The sequence below is a fragment of the Ictidomys tridecemlineatus genome, chromosome 4 (assembly GCF_052094955.1).
Source record: "Ictidomys tridecemlineatus isolate mIctTri1 chromosome 4, mIctTri1.hap1, whole genome shotgun sequence".
Taxonomy (NCBI): domain Eukaryota; kingdom Metazoa; phylum Chordata; class Mammalia; order Rodentia; family Sciuridae; genus Ictidomys; species Ictidomys tridecemlineatus.
In genome coordinates this window covers 127,073,917-127,092,636 of record NC_135480.1, presented here as the reverse complement: position 1 = coordinate 127,092,636, position 18,720 = coordinate 127,073,917, and the positions used below count along the sequence as shown (strand labels likewise).

General features: G+C 38.1%; 1 pseudogene; it reads left to right on the top strand.

The window, feature by feature from the left end:
• The first annotated feature begins 2,254 nt into the window (after positions 1–2,254).
• On the top strand, positions 2,255–3,596 carry LOC101969820 (tubulin alpha-1B chain-like; annotated as a pseudogene).
• Positions 3,597–18,720: the final 15,124 nt, after the last annotated feature.

Sequence of the window (18,720 nt, the reverse complement as noted above, 5' to 3'; positions counted from 1 at the left end):
GCTGTGCCAATGGAACTTGCTGGAAAAAAATGTCCTCTGGAAATTTCTGGAGATTCACCTGCTAGGGCGCAGGGGACAGCTGTTCACCAGGAGGTATCTCACTGGAGACATTTTATTATAAAGCTGCCTGATGGGGTGCAAGCTACTAGCACCATGGCTACATAGTCACTTACTGCAGAAGCTTGCCCAAGGGAACTTAATGTTGGCAGATTAGGCACTCAGCAGCAATATTAGCTGAGACAGCCTTAGTAACAGTAAGTCTTTGTTGTTGAGCTTATGTATACCTCCATCCCTGCCACAAACACACCAGGTATGCATGGGTCCATTGAACAATCACTGAAGTGGCTAGGGAAAGACCAGCAACCTCAGAGGGCATCCTTTTGTCTACCTGATTGTTGAGAACTTCCTGCCGTGGATGCCCTTCAGTGCACTTTCATATGAACACATATATTTTCTAATCCTGTGCTCATTCAGAGAAGTCCATCTAAATACCTCCTTCCCTGACTTCCTCGAATAGGAAATATGGCACCAGCATTGTACAAACCTATCTATAAACCAGGCTGGATATTTTTTTCTTTTTAAGACAAATGATCATATACACAATGTCCCCCAAATATCTAGGCATTGTCTTAATGCTTTCAGCCTTCCTTCTATGAATGAGAATCTTCGGTTTTCTAAAGGATCTAACTCAGTAATTTCTCAACAGTATGTCTTCTCTTGACCCTACTGAAGGCTGACTCAACAAGCTTTAATTCAGGAACACTGGTAAAAATATGAAGAAATGTATGAAAAATACAAGTAATTGTGATATTCTAATATAACAAGAAATATATATTTGGGCTTCATCTAGTTTCCCACCACAGAGCTCCTAACCCTTTTGGAATCTCAGAAGTGATATGTTTCTTTTTGAGTACTAATGAGATGATTGGTAACCAACTAAGGAGTCCTAGTTTCCAGGGAAACCAACTAGGTGATTAGAGGGTTGGAACTTTCAACCCTTTGCACACACACCTTTGTTGCTAGAGAGAAGCTTAAGGTTGAGTAGATAATCAACAGTCAATGTAATGAAATTTTCATAAAAATTCAAAGGACAGGTGCAAAGAGCTCCCTTGTTGCTGAATACACAGAGGTATTGGCAGGAAAGCTGTGGAGAAGACACAGAAGCTCCACACTCCTTCCCCTACACCTTGCCCTATGCATCTCTTCCATCTGGCTGTTCCTGAAGAGCAACAAATGAGTAATAGCGAGCAAAGCCCTCCCTGAGTGCTTTAGCAAATTATCAAACCTGAAAAGCAGGTATGGGAACTGCTGATTTATGGCCAGCCAGTCAGAAGCATATGTAACAACCTGGATTTGTGATTAGCATCTGATGTGTGGGCAGTCTGCAGGTCTAAGCTCTTAACCTTGGGATTAAAGGTTATCTCCAGGTAAAGATTGCTAGAATTGAGTTAGATTGTAAGATATCTACTTGATGTCTTCCAAGAAGGAGGGAATTTCTTGTATTAGACAAGCATCCCCTAGAAGTCCATGTGTTACAGGCTTGGTTGCCAATTTGTAGTACTATTGGGAGGTAGTGGAACCTTTAGGAGGAGGGACCTAGTGGAAGGAAATTAGGTCATTGGGGTGGGGACAATGGGATCCCAGCACCTCCTCTTTTTGCTGCCATGAGGTGAACAGGCCTCTACTACCTTGAACTTCCACAATAATGCACTCTGTCACACAGGTCCAAAGCAACAGGGACAAGATGAACTGAAAGCTTCAAAACTAAGCCAAAATAAACCTTTCCTCCTTATAAGTTGATTATATCAGGTATCTGTCACAGTGACAGAAAACTGACTAAAATAGGATGAGGGGGAAAATCTACAATTTTTGTGCACAAAAGTGTTGTGAAAGACGGAAGAGGAAAAACAGTTTGTTTTTCCCTTATATAGAAAAAATATTTTTACCAGTGTTCCTGAATTAAAAACAGGTTTCATGAATAAAGGGATTTCAGCTATGAACAGAAGTTCTCCAAAGAAACCACATTTATACTCAAGAGCCTGTAGACTGTTTGATCTCAGCAGAGATTCTGGGTTTACCTCCCTGCTGATATAAAGTCTCTCTGTGATTATAGAATGAGATTAAACAAATTATGTGCATGTACAAAAATGTCACGAGGAGAGTGTATTACTTACCTTGGCTCTTAGCTTCTGAGGACAATAACCAGGACCCAGTGTCTGCTCCTGTTGTCTTTGCTTCCTAAGCCATAGCCACCATGCATGAGTGCATCTCCATACATGTACGCCAGGCTGGTGTCCAGATTGGGAACACCTGCTGGGAGCTCTACTGCCTGGAACATGGCACTCAGCTTGATGGCCAAATGCTAAATACAAGACCATTGGGGGAGGTGATGATTCATTCAATACCTTCTTTAGCAAGATGGGCACTGGCAAGCATGTGCCCAAGGCAGTGTTTGTAGACCTAGAACCCAAGATCATTGATGAAATTCATACCGGGACCTATCATCAGTCAGCTCTTCCACCCTGAGCAGCTCTTCCACCCTGAGCAGCTCATCACAGGCAAGGAAGATGTTGTCAAAAACTATGCCTGAGGCCACTACACCATTGGCAAGGAGATTGTTGACCTTGTCTTGGACCAAATTCATAAACTGACTGACCAGTGCAAGGGTCTTCAGGGCTTTGGTTTTCCAGAGCTTTAGTGGGGGAACTGGTTCTGGATTTACCTCCCTGCTAATGTAATGTCTCTCTTTTGATTATAGCAAGAAGTCTAAGCTGGAGTTCTCCATTTACCCAACCCTCTAGGCTTTAGTTGAGCCCTAAAGCTCCATTCTCACCACCTACACTATCCTGGAGTACTCTAATTATGGCTTCATGGTAGACAATGAGGCCATCTATGACATCTGTCGCAGAAACCTTGACATTGAGCGCCCAACTCACACTAACCTTAACCACCTTATTAGCCAGATTGTATCATCTATCACTGCTTCCCTCAGATTTGATGAGGCCCTGAATGTTGACCTAACAGAATTCCAAGCCAATCTGGTGCCCTATCCCCACATCCACTTCCCTCTGGCCACATATGCCCCTGTCATCTCTGCTGAGAAAGTCTACCATGAACAGCTTTTTGTAGCAGAAATCACGAATGCTTGCCTTGAGCTAACCAACCAGATGGTAAAATATGACCCTCACATGGCAAATACCTGACTTACTGCCTGTTGTACATGATGATATGGTCCCCAAAGATGTCAGTGCTGCCATTGGCACCATGAAAATCAAGTGCAACATCTAATTTGTGAATTGGTGCCCCGCTGGATTCAAGGTTGGCACTGTGAATTGGTCCAAGAACTGGCCAAGTTACAGCAAGCTGTGTGCATGTTGAGTAACACTACAACCATTGCTGAGGCCTGGGCTTACTGAGATTACAAGTTTGACTTGATGTATGCCAATCACACCTTTGTTCACTGGTTTGTGGGTAAGGGGATGGAGGAAGGAGAGTTTTCTGAGGCCTGTGAGGATATGGCTTCCCTAGATAAAAATTATGAGGAAGTTGGTGTGGATTCAGTTGTAGGAGAGGGTGAAGAAGGAGAGGAATACTAGTTATCTGTTCCTTTCAGCCCTGTAGTATGTTATACTCCTAGAACTTCAGCTTCAGCATTAGCTATCAGGCATTGAAGTTTACTGATTAGATTGTCTTCACGCAATCATGATCATGTCTGTGTTTTTCCATGTGTACATGTAAGCTCTTTCAATCATATCTCAAACTAAAGGCTTTAAATAAAAAATAAATGTCAAAATGAATCACACATATTGAAGGGCGACCAGCACCCCACCAGGGCAGTTTCTTGCACAGGAGGTGATGAGCCACCTGAGAAAATTAAAGTCTCAAATAATTAGCAAAGAATAAGAGACAGGCCTGGGGTTGTGGCTCAGCAGTAGAGTGCTCACCTAGCGCCTCTTAGGCCCTGAGTTCAATCCTCAGGACCACGTAAAAGCAAATAAGTGAAAACAAAGGTGTACAGGTAAAAGAAATAAATATTTTTTAAAAGATGGCAAATTAAAAAAAAAGAAGAAGAAGAAGAGACAGGGGGCTGTGGCTGTGACTCAACGGTAGTGCACTTGCCTAGCATGTGTGAGGCACTGGGTTCGATTCTCATCACCACATATAAATTAAAAAAAAAAGATCTATCAGCAACTAAATAATAAAAAATATAAGAATAAGAGACAGAGCCAGAAATTAGATAAAGAGAAAGCAGAGCTCCTGATAGGTCCCCCAGTCCTGGTAAGAACTAAAACCCAACAGCTAAAAAATGGCTCTGGTTCTTTATTTAAGGGAGAGTGCATAAAAAGCAGGGATAAGGTTTCAGCAGAGGAGTCTTGCTTTATGGTTTCTTGTAGTCAACAGGTTGATTGGCATCTTGGCAAGCTACACCCATCTCTGAATGGCTGTATAGCTATGTGGCTCCAGCAAGTCACCACATCTCAGTGCTGTGTGGAAGCTTTGGGAGAGCTGGATGGGTATTCACATGTATTGGGTGGTCTCAAACCAGCAAGAGTGTTTCTGGGAGTTCCCAGACATCAGACTTTCCTACCCATTGGCTTCCATGCTGACTGAGTTCATGCAAATTTCATGGATGGCGTCCAGCACCCACTATTATGTATAATTATAATATACCAATAAAAAAGAGCCAGTTCACACTCATACATTGCTGGTTGGACTGAAAATTGGTGCAAACAATCTGGAAAGCAGTATGGATATTCCTTGGAAAACTTAGAATGGAACTACCATTTGACCCAGCTATCCCACTCCTCGATTTATACCCAAAGGACTTAAAAACAGCATATTACAGGGACACAGCCACATCAATGTTTACAGCAGCACAATTCACAATAGCAAAACCTAGATTACCTTCAGTAGATGAATGGATAAAGAAACTGTGGTATATATACACAGTGGAATATTACTTAGCATTAAGAGAATAAAATTATGGAATTTGCAGATAAATGAATACAGTTGGAGAATATTATGCTAAATGAAGTAAGCCAATCCCCCAAAACCAAATGCCAAATGTTTTCTCTGATATGAGGATGCTGCTCCATAAAGGGAATAGGGGGGGAAGCATGAAAGAAATGGAGGAATTTTAGATAGGGCAAAGGGGAGGGAGGGGAAAGGTAGGGGTAGGGGGGGTAGGAAAGATGGTGAAATGAGATGGACATCATTACCCTAAGTACATGTATGAAGACATGAATGGTGTGACTCTACTTTGTGCTCAACCAGAGAAATGAAAAATTGGGCTCTATATGTGTATGATTAATTGAAATGCATTCTGCTGTCATGTATAACAAATTAGAATTTTTTAAAAAGAGTCAAAATTATCTTTGTCTATCTTTAATAACCATTTACTATCAACCTCTGTATCTAATCTAGCATTCTTGAAACTACTAGATACAACTTTTGGAATGCCCTCTAAATTTGGTAGATCTCTGGCTTCCACCAAGTCTAAAGCTAAAAATGTGATAACATCTGAATCCTGTAAGAGACTTCCTCACCTCATTAAAAATAACTTCTGGATGCTATAGAAGAGATTTACCCACCTCTTTGTAGTCTATCTAATCAATAACCCATTATAACATCTCATACAACTTCTTTCGTGGAAGAACCATGTTGTTCCAGGTAATTTGCATCTGTGTTCCTGGGCTATGGTTATTCATATTTGGCTCAGAGGTGATTTCCTCAAATCAGAGTTATTATTTTCTGAGTACACAAGCAAAAGGGTAAGTAAATGTTACTCAGTGAGACAGGAAAAAACTAAGTAACCCTAGCTTGCCTTTCTTCTGAAAGATGGTCACAACATGCTAGCATGTTGTTTCTATAAGAAGTAAAAAATTATTTCTTGGCTGGGGCCAGAAATGATAGGCTCCATTTGGGGATTCTCCCAATAATTTTTCTAACACAGTATAGCAAAAAAGGATCCCACTTCTCTTGGGATCCTTTTCTCTTGATTTCTGTAGTAGGCAGAATAATGAATGCACCCTCTAAAATGTCCATCACCTAATCCCCAGAACCTGCAACTATGTAACTTTACATGGAAAAGAAGATTTCAGATGTGATTAAATTAAGAACTTTAAGGTAGGAACATTATTCTGGAGTCTCTGTATTATTCTGAATCATCTGGACCCAGTCTAATCACAAGAGTTCTTAAAAGTCCTTCCTGGCTATGGTCGGAAGAAGTGACTAAACAAGTTGGATCAGGAAGATGCAAAATTGCTTACTTAGAAGGTGGAGGAAGTGGGCCACAAGCCAAGAAATATGGCTACATCCAAAAACTGAAAAGGGCAAAGAAATGAATTCTTCTCCAGAAAATAATGCAACTCTGATGATTAAACTACAAAACTATAATACAATAAATTGGTGTTATTTAAGCCACCAAAGTTGTGATTATTTGTTGCATCAGCAATAGAAAACTAATACCACCTGCATTGGGTATACATAGGAAGTTCTCACCCCACCACTGAAAATTTTCATGTAAATATTGATTATTATTATTTCTTCTTCTCCTCTTCCTCCTCCTCCTCCTCCTCCTCCTCTTCCTCCTTTTCCTTCTCCTCTTCCTCCTCCTCCTCCTCCTCCTCCTCCTCCTCCTCCTCCTCCTCCTCCTCTTCCTCCTTCTTCTATACTGGGTTTTGCAATTAGAGGCATGTTACCACTGAGCTCCATCCCCAATCCTTTTCATTTGTTATTTTGAGACAGGGTTTCACTAGATATCCAGAGTGGCCTCAAACTTGGAATCCTCCTGCCTCAGCCTCCTCAGTATCTGTAGCATAGGTATTTAATAACATGCCCAGCCATACTGATTTCTTAAATACAAATTCCTAACTATGATTATGCTGGGATTTATATATTTTAAGCTTACTAGGCAGAAAATGTAGATTTTTGCTTACTTACAAATTGAAAAAAGTCTAACAATGTATTTTTCATCTTACCAAATCGCACCTACCAACTCAGAATAATTAATTTTCTGACTGAAGATGCTAGTATAGTAACCTGCACACAATTGGGGCTTAATATATTTTAGCTGTTCATTGTGACAGTGACCATAGATGCAAAGCTTACTCTATCCATACAGGAAAATAATACATAAAATCAAAACAATAGAAGCCTGAGTCACCTTTAAAGGCTACAAGTTGACTTTTAGTCTAGGTGACCATGTAAAGATGTGGTTTAAAATTTTCCCTACACTCATCATCATGGGTGTGTAGTTTCTCATCCCTGGAGTAGTTACTACATACATTCACCAATGAGGAAAAGGAAGAAAGTGTTGACCATTTTTACTATCAGTACAGTTTGACAGAGATAGATGCATCTCTGGAGTTAATCATTAGCATGTGTCAAAAGTTTTGGAGAACACTAATTATGGAAACATTTTCCTGATTGATCACAAACCAGCTTGTTTGTGGTCATCAACCCTATTAGAAAATTAGGTAGCATATTATGTAGCGTGTAGCATGTTATATAGTACTTGATTAAAAAGGGAAAAAATACTTTAGAAGTTCTAAATAAAAGTTCTATTAACTATTGAAAATGTTTGAGTTTTATTTCCATGTAGAAACCAGAAATCTTTTAATTAAATTAATAATTAGAACTTACTTACAGATATGCTTGTACATACATAGAATATCTTCAAAGACAAACAGGGTACTGATAACAATGGTCATTTCAAGGTAAACTGCCAGGCTGTGTGGGGGGGGGAGGGAAACATATATTTTTTAAATTTTTTATTTGTTTTTAATTAGTTATACATGACAGTAGAATACATTTATGCACTTTGATATATCATACATAGATGAAATATAATTTCTCACTTTTCTGAGTGTACATGTGGCAGAATCATATTGGTCATGTAGTCACATATATACATAAAGAAATAATGTCTGTTTCATTCTACTGTCTTTCCTGTTCTCACATCTCCTCTCCTTCCCTCCCATCAAACACTTCCCTCTACCTAATCTAAGGTAACGCTATTCTTCCCTAGTTCCCCCTACCTTATTGTGAATTAGTATCCACATATTAGAGAAAATATTCCGTCTTTTGTTTTGTGGATTGGCTCATTTTGCTTAGCATATTCTCCAACTCCAAACATTTACTGGCAAATGCCTTAATTTTACTCTTCTTTAAAGCTGAGTAATATTCCATGGAGTGTATACATCACATTTTCTTTATCCATTTATCTATTGAGGGACACCTAGGTTGGTTCCATAGTCTAGCTGTTGTGAATTGAGCTGCTGTAAACATTGATGTGGCTGCCTCAAAATAATATGTTGATTTTTAAGTCCTTTGGGTATAAACCAAGGAGTCAGAGACCTGGGTCAAATGGTGGTTCTATTCCAGGCTTTCTGAGGAATCTCCATACTGCTTTCCATAGTGGTTGGACCAATTTGCAGTCCCACTAGCAATGTATGAGTGTACATTTTTTACCATGTTCTTGCCAACATTTATTGTTGCCTGTATTCTTGATGATTGCCATTCTGACAGGAGAGAGATGAAATCCTAGAGTAGTTTTGATTTGCATTTCTATAATTGCTAGAGATGTTGAAAACTTTTTAAAATATGTGTTGATTGATTGTATTTCTTCTTCTGTGAAGTGTCTGTTCGGTTCCTTAGCCCATTTATTGATTGGGTTATTTCGTTTTTTTGGTGTTAAGTTTTTTGAGTTTTTTATGTATCCTAGAGATCAATGCTTTATTGGAGGTGCATGTGGTAAAGATTTTCCTCCAATCTATAGGCTCTCTCCTCACGTTATTGATTGTTTCCTTTGCTGAGAAGAAGCTTTTTAATTTGAATCCATGCCATTTATTGATTGTTGATTTTACTTCTTGCACTTTAGGAGTCTTGTTAAGGAAGTCATATCCTAGGCTGATATAGTGAAGATTTAAGCCTCTTTTTTCTTCTATTAGCTTCAGGGTCTCTGTTCTAGTGCCTAAGTATTTGATCCACTTTGACTTGATTTTTGTGCAGGGTGAGAGATAGAAGTTTAATTTCATTTTGCTACATATGAATTTTCAGTTTGTTGAATAGCCTATCTTTTCTCCAGTGAATGTTTTTGGCACCCTTGTCTAGTATAAGATAACCATATTTATGTGGGTTTGTCTCTACAAGTCTATTTTGGTGCCAATACCATGCTGTTTTTGTTACTATTGCTCTGTAGTATAGTTTAAGGTCTGCTAGTGTGATGCCTCCTGCTTTACTTTTCTTGCTAAGAATTGCTTTAGCTATTTAGGGTCTCTTATTTTTCCAAATAAATTTCATGATTGCTTTTTTATATTTCTATAAAGAATGTCATTGGGATTTTAATAGGAATTGCATTAAATCTCTATAAAGCTTTTGGTATTATGGCCATTTTGACAATGTTAATTCTGCCTATCCAGGAGCATGGGAGATCTTTCCATCTTCTGAGGTCTTCTTCAATTTCTTTCTTTAGTGTTCTGTAGTTTTTATTGTAGAGGTCTTTCACCTCTTTTGTTAGATCGATTCCCAGGTATTTTATTATTCTGAGGCTATTGTGAATAGAGTAGTTTTCCTCATTTCTCTTTCAGTGGACACATTGCTGTTGATGTATAGGAATGTATTTGATTTGTGAGTGTTGATTTTATATCCTGCTACTTTGCTGAATTCATTTATTAGTTCTAGAAGTTTTCTCGTGGAATCTTTTGGATCTTCTAGGTATAGAATCATGTCATAAGCAAATAGTGATAGCTTGAGTTATTTACCTATTTGTATCCCTTTAATTTATTTCTTTTTTCTAATTGATCTGGATAGAGTTTCAAGGATAATGTTGAATAGAAGTGGTGAAAGAGGACATCCTTGTCTTGTTCCAGTTTTTAGTGGGAAATGCTTCCAATTTTTCTCAATTTAGAATGATACTGGCCTTGGGTTTAGCATATATAGCTTTTACAATGTTGAGATATGTTCCTACTATCCCCAGTTTTTCTAGTGTTTTGAACATGAAGGTTTGCTGTATTTTGTCAAATACTTTTTCTGCATCTATTGAGATAATCATAAGATTCTTGTTTTTAAGTCTATTAATATGATGAATTACGTTCATTGATTTCCGTATGTTGAACCAACACTGAGTCCCTGGAATGAATCCCACTTGATTATGGTGCACTATTTTTTAAATATGTTTTTATGTGATTTGCCAGAATTTGATTGAGAATTTTCACATCTATTTTCATCTGAGATCTTGGTATGAAGTTTTCTTTCCTTGATGTGTCTTTGTCTGGTTTTGTTATCAGGGTGATATTGGCCTCATAGAATGAGTTTGGAAGGGTTCCTTCCTTTTCTATTTCATGAAAAACTTTGAGGAGTATTGGTGTTAATTCTTCTTTGAAAGTCTTGTAGAACTTAGCCGAGAATCAATCTGGGCCTGGGCTTTTCTTGGTTGGTAGGCTTTTGATGGCATTTTCTATTTCATTACTTGAAATTGATGTGTTTAAATCATGTATGACATTCTCATTCAGTTTGGGTAGGTCATATATCTGTCAATATCTTCAATATTTTCTATTTTATTAGAGTATAAATTTTCAAAATAGTTTCTAATTATCTTCTGTATTTCAGACATGTCTGTTGTGATATTTCCTCCTTCATTAGTATTTTAATAAAATTTGAGTTTTTTCTCTTTTTTTCCTCATTATCATGGCCATGGGTTTATCTTATTTATTTTTTTTCAATAAATAAACTTTTTGTTTTGCCAATTTTTTCAATTGTTTATTTTGCTTTAGTTTCATTGATTTCAATTCTGATTTTAATCATTTCCTGTCTTCTACTGTTTTGGGTGTTTATTTTGTTCTTCTTTTTCTAGGGCTTTGAGATGTAGTGTTAGGTCATTTATCTGTTTTTTATTCTTTTAATGAGTGAACTTAATGCAATAAACTTTCCTCTTAGTACTGCCTTCATAGTGTCCCAGAGATTTTGATATGTTGTATCAGTGTTTTCATTGACCTCTAAGAATTTTTTTTATTTTATCCTTGATTTCTTCTACTATCCATTCATCATTCAATTGTCTATTATTTAGTCTCCATTTGCTACAGTGGCTTCTATTTTTTATTTTACCATTGATTTCTAATTTCATTCCATTGTGGTCTGATAGAATGCAGGGAATTATCTCTGGTTTTTTTTTTTTTTGTAGTTACTAAGAGTTGCTTTGTAGCATAAATGGTCTATTTTAGAGAAGGAGCCATGTGCTGCTGAAAAGAAAGTGTATTTGCTCATTGGTGGATGAAATATTCTATATATGTCTGTAAAGTCTAAATTATTGATTGTTTTATTTAGTTCTATATTTACCTTATTTCATTTTTGTTTAGAAGATCTGCCCAGTAGTGAGAGAGGTGTGTTAAAGTCACCTAGTATTATTGTATTGTGGTCTATTCGACTCTTGAAATTGAGAAGGGTTTGTTTGATGTATATAAATGCTCCATTGTTTGGGGCATAAATATTTATATTTGTTATGTTCTGCTTATATATACTTCCCTTAAGAAGCATGAAATGTCCTTCTTTGTCTCTTCTGATTAACTTTGGTTTGAAGTCTACTTTATCTGAAATGAGAATGGAAACCCCTGCTTGTTTACACGATCCATATGAGTGATAAGTGTTTCCCCATCCTTTCACCTTCAGCCTGTGAATGTCTTTGCCCATCAGGTGAGTCTCTTGAAGACAGCATATTCTTGGGTCTTGCTTTTTAATCCAATCTGCCAGTCTATGTCTTTTGATTGGTGAGTTTAGGCCATTAATATTCAAGGTTATTATTGAGATGTGATTTGTATTCGATGTCATTTTGATATTTTTCTGGTTTTTGATTTGTCTTAGCTTCTCATTTGGTTGAATGTCCCTTTAGTGTAGATCTTCCCTTTTCTGGTTTTCAATTTTTTTTTTAACTTTATCCTCATGGAATATTTTGTTGAAAATGCTGTGTAGTGTAGGCTTTCTAGTTGTGAATTCTTTTAATTTTTGTTTATCATGGAATGTTTTAATCTCATCTTTAAATCTGAAACTTAATTTTGCTGGATATAGAATTCTTGATTGGCATCTGTTTTCTTTTAGAGCTTGAAATATATTATTCCAGGACCTCCTAGCTTTAAGGGTCTGCATTGAGAAATCAGTTGAGAACCTAACTGGTTTCCCCCTATAGGTAATTTGATTTTTCTCTCACAGCCTTTTATATTTTATCTTTATTCTCTGTTAGTCATTCTCATTATAATGTGGCTTGGTGTGGGTTTGCTGTAATTTTGTGCATTTGGGGTCCTGCAAGCCTCTTGTATTTGATTCTTTTTCTTTATTTTATTTGTTTATTTATTTATTTTTAATGTGGTGTTGAGGATCAAACCCAGGGCTTCACGCATGCTGGGCGAGCACTCCACCACTGAGCCCCAGCCTCAGCCCATGTATTTAATTTTCTATTTTATTTCTTTAGTTTGTATCTCTGCTCCTTCATCTATTCTGATAATGCTTAAATTTGGTCTTTTCATGTTATCCCATAATTCTTGGATGTTCTGTTCATGGTTTTTTATCATCTTCTCCATATGTTCAATTCTACTTTCAAGATTATATATTTTGTCTTCATTGTCTGAGGTTCTCTCTTCCAAGTGGTCTAGTCTGTTAGTGATGCTTTCTATTGAATTCATAATTTGGTTTACTGATTCCTTCATTTTGAGGATTTTTGCTTGTTTTTTTTTTCACGATCTCCAACTCTTAATTAAAGTGGTCTTTCACTTCTTGTATTTTTTTCTTTGATTTCACTTCTTATACTATTCTTTACTTCTCAGATCAATTTAACTATATACAATCTGAACTCCTTCTTAGAAATTTCTTCTACTGAGTTATCAGTGGCTTCTGTGGTTGAAGCATCTTGGTTTCTTTTTTTTGGGGGGGGTGCTTTATTTCCTTGTTTTTTTTTCATGTTGTTGGTGTGTTTTCTCATCTAAAAGTATGGATTTAAGGCAGCATAAATTCTACCCTGTAGACCTATAATGTCCCTAAAGGTTTCTAGCACTTTGCCTTTTCTGGTGAGACCACGATCAACAGTACCCAGTGTACACAATATATAGCCTTAAACCTAGTAGCTCCCACTAAGGCATCTACTGCTCTCTCATTAAACCAAAATGATGAGCTTAATAACTATCTATAGTGCAAACAGAATATTTGTTAAAATGATTTACAATTTCAAATGCTGGATGAGAGAAAAGCATAGTATGCAGTATTCACTAGGGAGGAAGAGAGAACCTAGAAGTAAAAATTCACAGGAAGAGTGGAAGAGGAGCTGACAGAGATTGACTGTTAGTTGGAGAAAAGTTGGAGAGAAAATCCAAGAAAATAGACAAGAGAGAGAAAGAATACAAAGAGAAAAAAATTAAAAATATAAGAATACAACAAAAATGCAAAACACCATTCATATATCATTGTCCTCCACACACTGATGCATCAAAAAACATTCTGTTCCAAATATGGTAGAGAGATTAGTGAACCAAAAATAAAACAAAATAAAATAAATCTTGCAGAAAAGTCAAACTCTCTCTGTCAGTGTTTAATATTTTCTCAGCCCTGTCTCTGACATCTCTCAGGATCATCAAACCCAGATCACCCCCTGGCACACCCAGACTCTATCTCACTGATCTAGGCTTCAGATACCTCAGGCTCAATGACACTGCAGTCCTAAGATCTCAATGCTGCTCCTCTTTGCAGAGAGACCACTAATGATACACTCATGCAAAGGAGCAACCTCGAGAGGCAGCAGCAAGACAAAGGCCATCAGCACTCTCAGCAGGAAGACCCCAGGCTCCTATACTGGATGTGGAGGTCCCAGCTGGAGTCCCTAGACAGAGGCTCTTGTGGTGGTAAACCTGCCTGCACCTGGGCCCCAAGCCCTGGCTGGTGTCCCCAAATGGGTGCAGCCATGTTCAACCAAACCTGGAGTCTCCCCTGAAGCAGTCCTCTATGCCATGGTAGCAACGGTAGTGGTGGTTGTTGGCAGCAGGCAGCAGGCAGCAGGTCAGCAGTAGCAGTGGCTGCAGCAGTAGCTGCAACTGCACCGGACGATCTCTGGGGTCAGCATCAGTGTAGGCTTCAGTTGCATCCAGGATAGCCATTTCTTCTGTGGCAGCAGCATCTAGAAAAAAGACCTCCAGGTGACCTCAGGCTAGCAATAACAGAATCAGAGGCAGTAGCAATGGTGGTAGCAGTGCAAGCAGCAGTTGATTCTGAGACTTATGTTTATTGAACATCAAATCATGCCTTTAGGTTATGCCACAAATAAACAGTACCTACTGAAAAAACTACCTGAATTTTGAAGTTTTCAAGTTAGCTTTTATTTAGAATTTTACTGTTTATTCATAGATAACCCATGTGCATGTATTATATATGAGGAAACTGTTGAAAACTGGTCAAGTGGCATAACATTGCACACCCAAAATGGGGAAAAATTTTTGATCCAAAAAAGTCATTTTTCTGTGTGTGAATATCTGTTTAGTTATAAAGAAGAGGTTATATACTAATTTGATTTGGATGTGGGATGTCCCCTGAAGGTTTATGAGTTCAAGACGTAGTCCTGGTGTGGTGATGTGAAGTTGATGGGACGTGTAAGGTATGGCTCAATGGGAGGGGTATGTCTCTGGGGGCTCTGAATTTGGAAGGGGATAAAGCAGCTCTTATGGATTTCCAATGAGAGCAAGTTGTTATAAAAGTGAGCATGACACCCGAATTGCTCTTTGACTTCCTTTTCCTAGATGTTTTTTCTTCCTTCTGCATGCATTCCACCATCATGACACCTTCCATCATTAAGCCCTCACTAGATGTTGAACTGATGGTGCTCACCAATCTTGGATTTTCAGTCTCCAAAACTGTGAGCTAAATAAAGCTCTTTTCTTTATAAAGTAGCCTTCCTCTCATGTTTTGTGATAGTAACAAAATCAGATTCTTTGAATGATAGATAAGCAATTTTTATTTTCTTCTTTTTACTTTTCTAATTTTTTATAAGGAAACATAGGATCACTTTTGTAATTAGAAGGGTTACAATTTTAAAAGACCAATATTTCACATAATTTGACCTCAGTTCCCCTGACTCATTTTCTGGTTTCCTTGTAGAACAGAGAATGTTCCCAATCTGCTACATTTAAGAGAGGACAATCAGAATGGATGGCCTGCCAACTACCCTGGTAAAAATCCCAGAAGAGCAGTTCATCACTGATAGGTCTGATCTTCAACATGGTTAGTCAAGAAATCTTAATTTTTCAGTATATGCTTCTCAACCCTATATTTGATAGAAAACTGATATTTACTAAACTCATGAGTATTTGAATAATAATTTGTTAACAACCAGGGATTTTTAAGGGATATGGTTTTCTGGTAAACAAAAAACACTGAGTTATTATTTTTATATCAATTTTTTTCTTTTCTTTCTTAGCAGGAGAATGGTTTCTTCAAATCAAAAGAAAGAAAGAAAATGGTTTAGTTTAGTTTTGTTTTGTTTTGGGGGATAGCCATATGTAAAACAGAAAAAAAGAATCTGCTCTGGTTGAAGATACATGAAAGAGCTGTAAAGACTCATAAGTACCTTCTCTGTCTTTCCCCAAGATGTCCCCTGAAAGGGCTTCTTAGAATTCCCAAGACTTCAGGAGATACAATTTAATACCATATCATCTATGTGCACCAAATATATGAGCAAAAGGTTGTTTCTTGAGAACAAACCTGAAGCAAAGAGAATTAGAAGAAGAATAAATCCAGGTTCCAAAAAATGTCAGGTGAGCTTTTCCAGTTCCACATTTACACATACCTCTCTGAAAGATAGAAATATACATTCCTGTCATAATCATTCTACTGCCTATAGACATTGGTAGACTGGTCTATTAGTCAACTTTTTCTTGGGGTGACCAATATAACCTGACTTAAACAATTTAGATGAACAAAGATTTATTTTGGCTACAGTTTCAGATGTTTCAGTCCATGGTTGACTGGCTCCATTGTTTTGGGCCTGAAGTGAGAGATAATATCATGGTAGAAGGACATAGCCGAGGAAAGATGCTCAGCTCAAGGGGCCAGGAAAGGAATGAGAAGGAGAGAGAGAGGGAGGGACCAGGGGCAGGATCTAGTTCCCAAGATCATGCTCCCAGTGACCTTCTTTCTCCAACTGTGCTCTACCTGCCTACAATTTTTCTCACCTCCCAGTGGTCTATTCAAATTATCAATCCATCAATGGATTAATCTGCTTATCAGGTTAGAGCCTTCATGATCCATTCAATTCCTCAAAGCCCCACCTCTGAACATTGCTGCATTGGATAAAGCCTTCAACACATGAGATTTTGAGGGATATTCCAGATCCAAACCATAACAGCTGGCAAAACAGCTTGCTCAAAACAAAATTTAAAAATCCCTGGTCTACAGCAATCACCATTCTCTGTAGTATAAGCCTTCCCATCATGGTTGATTTCAAGCTACCAACAATGGCTCACAAAATTCCTGAGTATCTGTCAGTTCATGTAAACCTGCACTAGCCAACTCCGAGCACAACATTGACAAGAAAATCTCCTACTAATACTTATCATATGTGTACTTCATGTAGAACACAACCAATTGTTTCTTCTTCATTTGTTCATACACTTGGATTGAAATTTATCTTATTAGGCTACAGCCTTTCAAGGAGACTGAAACTCCTTGAGGAGTTTCCTGACTTGTTAATATATCTAGACCACCTTTATGGGATTTAGGGTTTCCTGAAATTCTAATAATCACATATCTTCAAACCATCTCTAGATGGTTTCTGTAAGAGGTAAATGGACTTGTCATATGTTAATTATTACTGGCTTTTTTCAGAAACAGCCATATTCCAATGCCCCACTAATTGCTGAGAGTTGTAATTCTTGACAAAATGTAAACATCTCTTTGGCTTGGTGATGATTTCATGCCTTGCAGACCTTTTCCTCCCTTATGAATCATGCTACTATTTATTCCTGGAAGACAGATGGATGGTTTTTAATAAATTCTGTATTCACATGGCCACAGAAGGATTGGATCTGAATAAATAACTGGATTAGTCTAGAATTACTGTTTACCATTTAGTCTCCAAGTGCATACTGAAGGCTGGACTAACCTGTTCTCCATTCTATAATAAAGTAGTTCCTGGTTCAGTTTTTCAAAGAATTTTAGAAGACTTAGTACTGTAGTATATTAGAATTATATTGTTATATTTTGGATCTGGACTGTCCCTCAAAGTCAAGTGATGGATCATGAGGGCTCTGATAGCATCAGTGGATTAATCTACTGGGAGGTGATAGAAACTGAAGGAGGTAGGAACTAGTTGAAGGACTGTGTGATACTGAATGGCCCTTGCCCCTTCCCCTCAATCCCAAAGGACACCATGAGGTGAGCAACTTTTCTCTGCCACACTTTTCCACCATGATGTTTCTCTCTCACCACACATCAAAAGGCCATGGAGCCTGCTGACCATGGACTGATACTACGAGACAAAATTAATTTCTTAAGAATGAAAAATTTTGTTACAATGACAGAGAGCTAACTAACACACATGCACTGTAGAACATGTCTATTTATCTCCTAGGCAATCCTAACTAGCATTAATTGCTGATATTATAACCAAACACAATGGGTTCACCCATTGTGAACCAAAAGATGGAAGAGCATAGTTTATTACTGGTACAAGTGTTATGCCAGATTTGTGGGACTCCAATAGACCTCCAGGAGCCGAATCTGACGCAATCACACAAGAGTCTTTATTGCAAGCTCAAACCTGGACTCACAACCTTTCCCGATGCAGCGGTCCCAGGGTGTGAGTCCTGGTCCTTTGTTCAGTGAGATTCTATAGGTTTTGGGGGAATACTCTATGCATCACAATATCACACAGCAAATCATTACACACCGTGGGAAAATCAAACAACAACTCTTAACGTTGATTAGCACATTCAATGGCGTGAACAATTTGGGTACTGGTGATTGGTTAATATAAGAGGGGGATTCATTTGAACTGATTGGTTTAGGCCACAAGGGGTGTACATGCTAAACTACATGGTTTCCCAACATGTTATCAACCACCATAAACTACTTGGGGGTCATTTGGCATTCCAGATATTTTCCCTGTCTCATGCTGATTGGAGGTTGCTAGGGGAGTTGCTATGGGTCCTCACCTAGCCTAACTGAGTCAGGGACACACCTGGCACCTCAGACTTCTCCTGTTATTTACAGCAGGGTGGGTATGTGCTCAGGAATGCTCTGTGGGTTTTTCCAAGGACAAGGGTCACGTCCCTTTCCTTAGGACAGGCCTTGAGGTAGAAGCTGCTGTTATTTATTTTTAAAAATGGAGTCACATTAGTTTTTCACAAGTAAGGAGACTTGTTAATATACCTAGACCACCTTTATGGGTGGCACCTCTAGAACACAGAAAGCAAAGGGCTTTTATTGGGGAAACATACATATTTATATAGGAAAGACCCATGGTCACATGTAGAGGAGGGCACATTCACAAGCCTGTGTTGCTCAAGATTACCCTTCTTAATTCACTGTATGTTCCAAAAATGGAAATACGAATGCAGCCTAGCAGACAATTATGATGAGTTTACCCTCCAGCACCAAGAATTGGGGCTGGAAGGCTTTGGGAGGTCAAAACTGTTACTTGTGGGGAGGGGGCTCCTCTAAAGCGAGAGAACAACTTGAAAAGTTAAACAT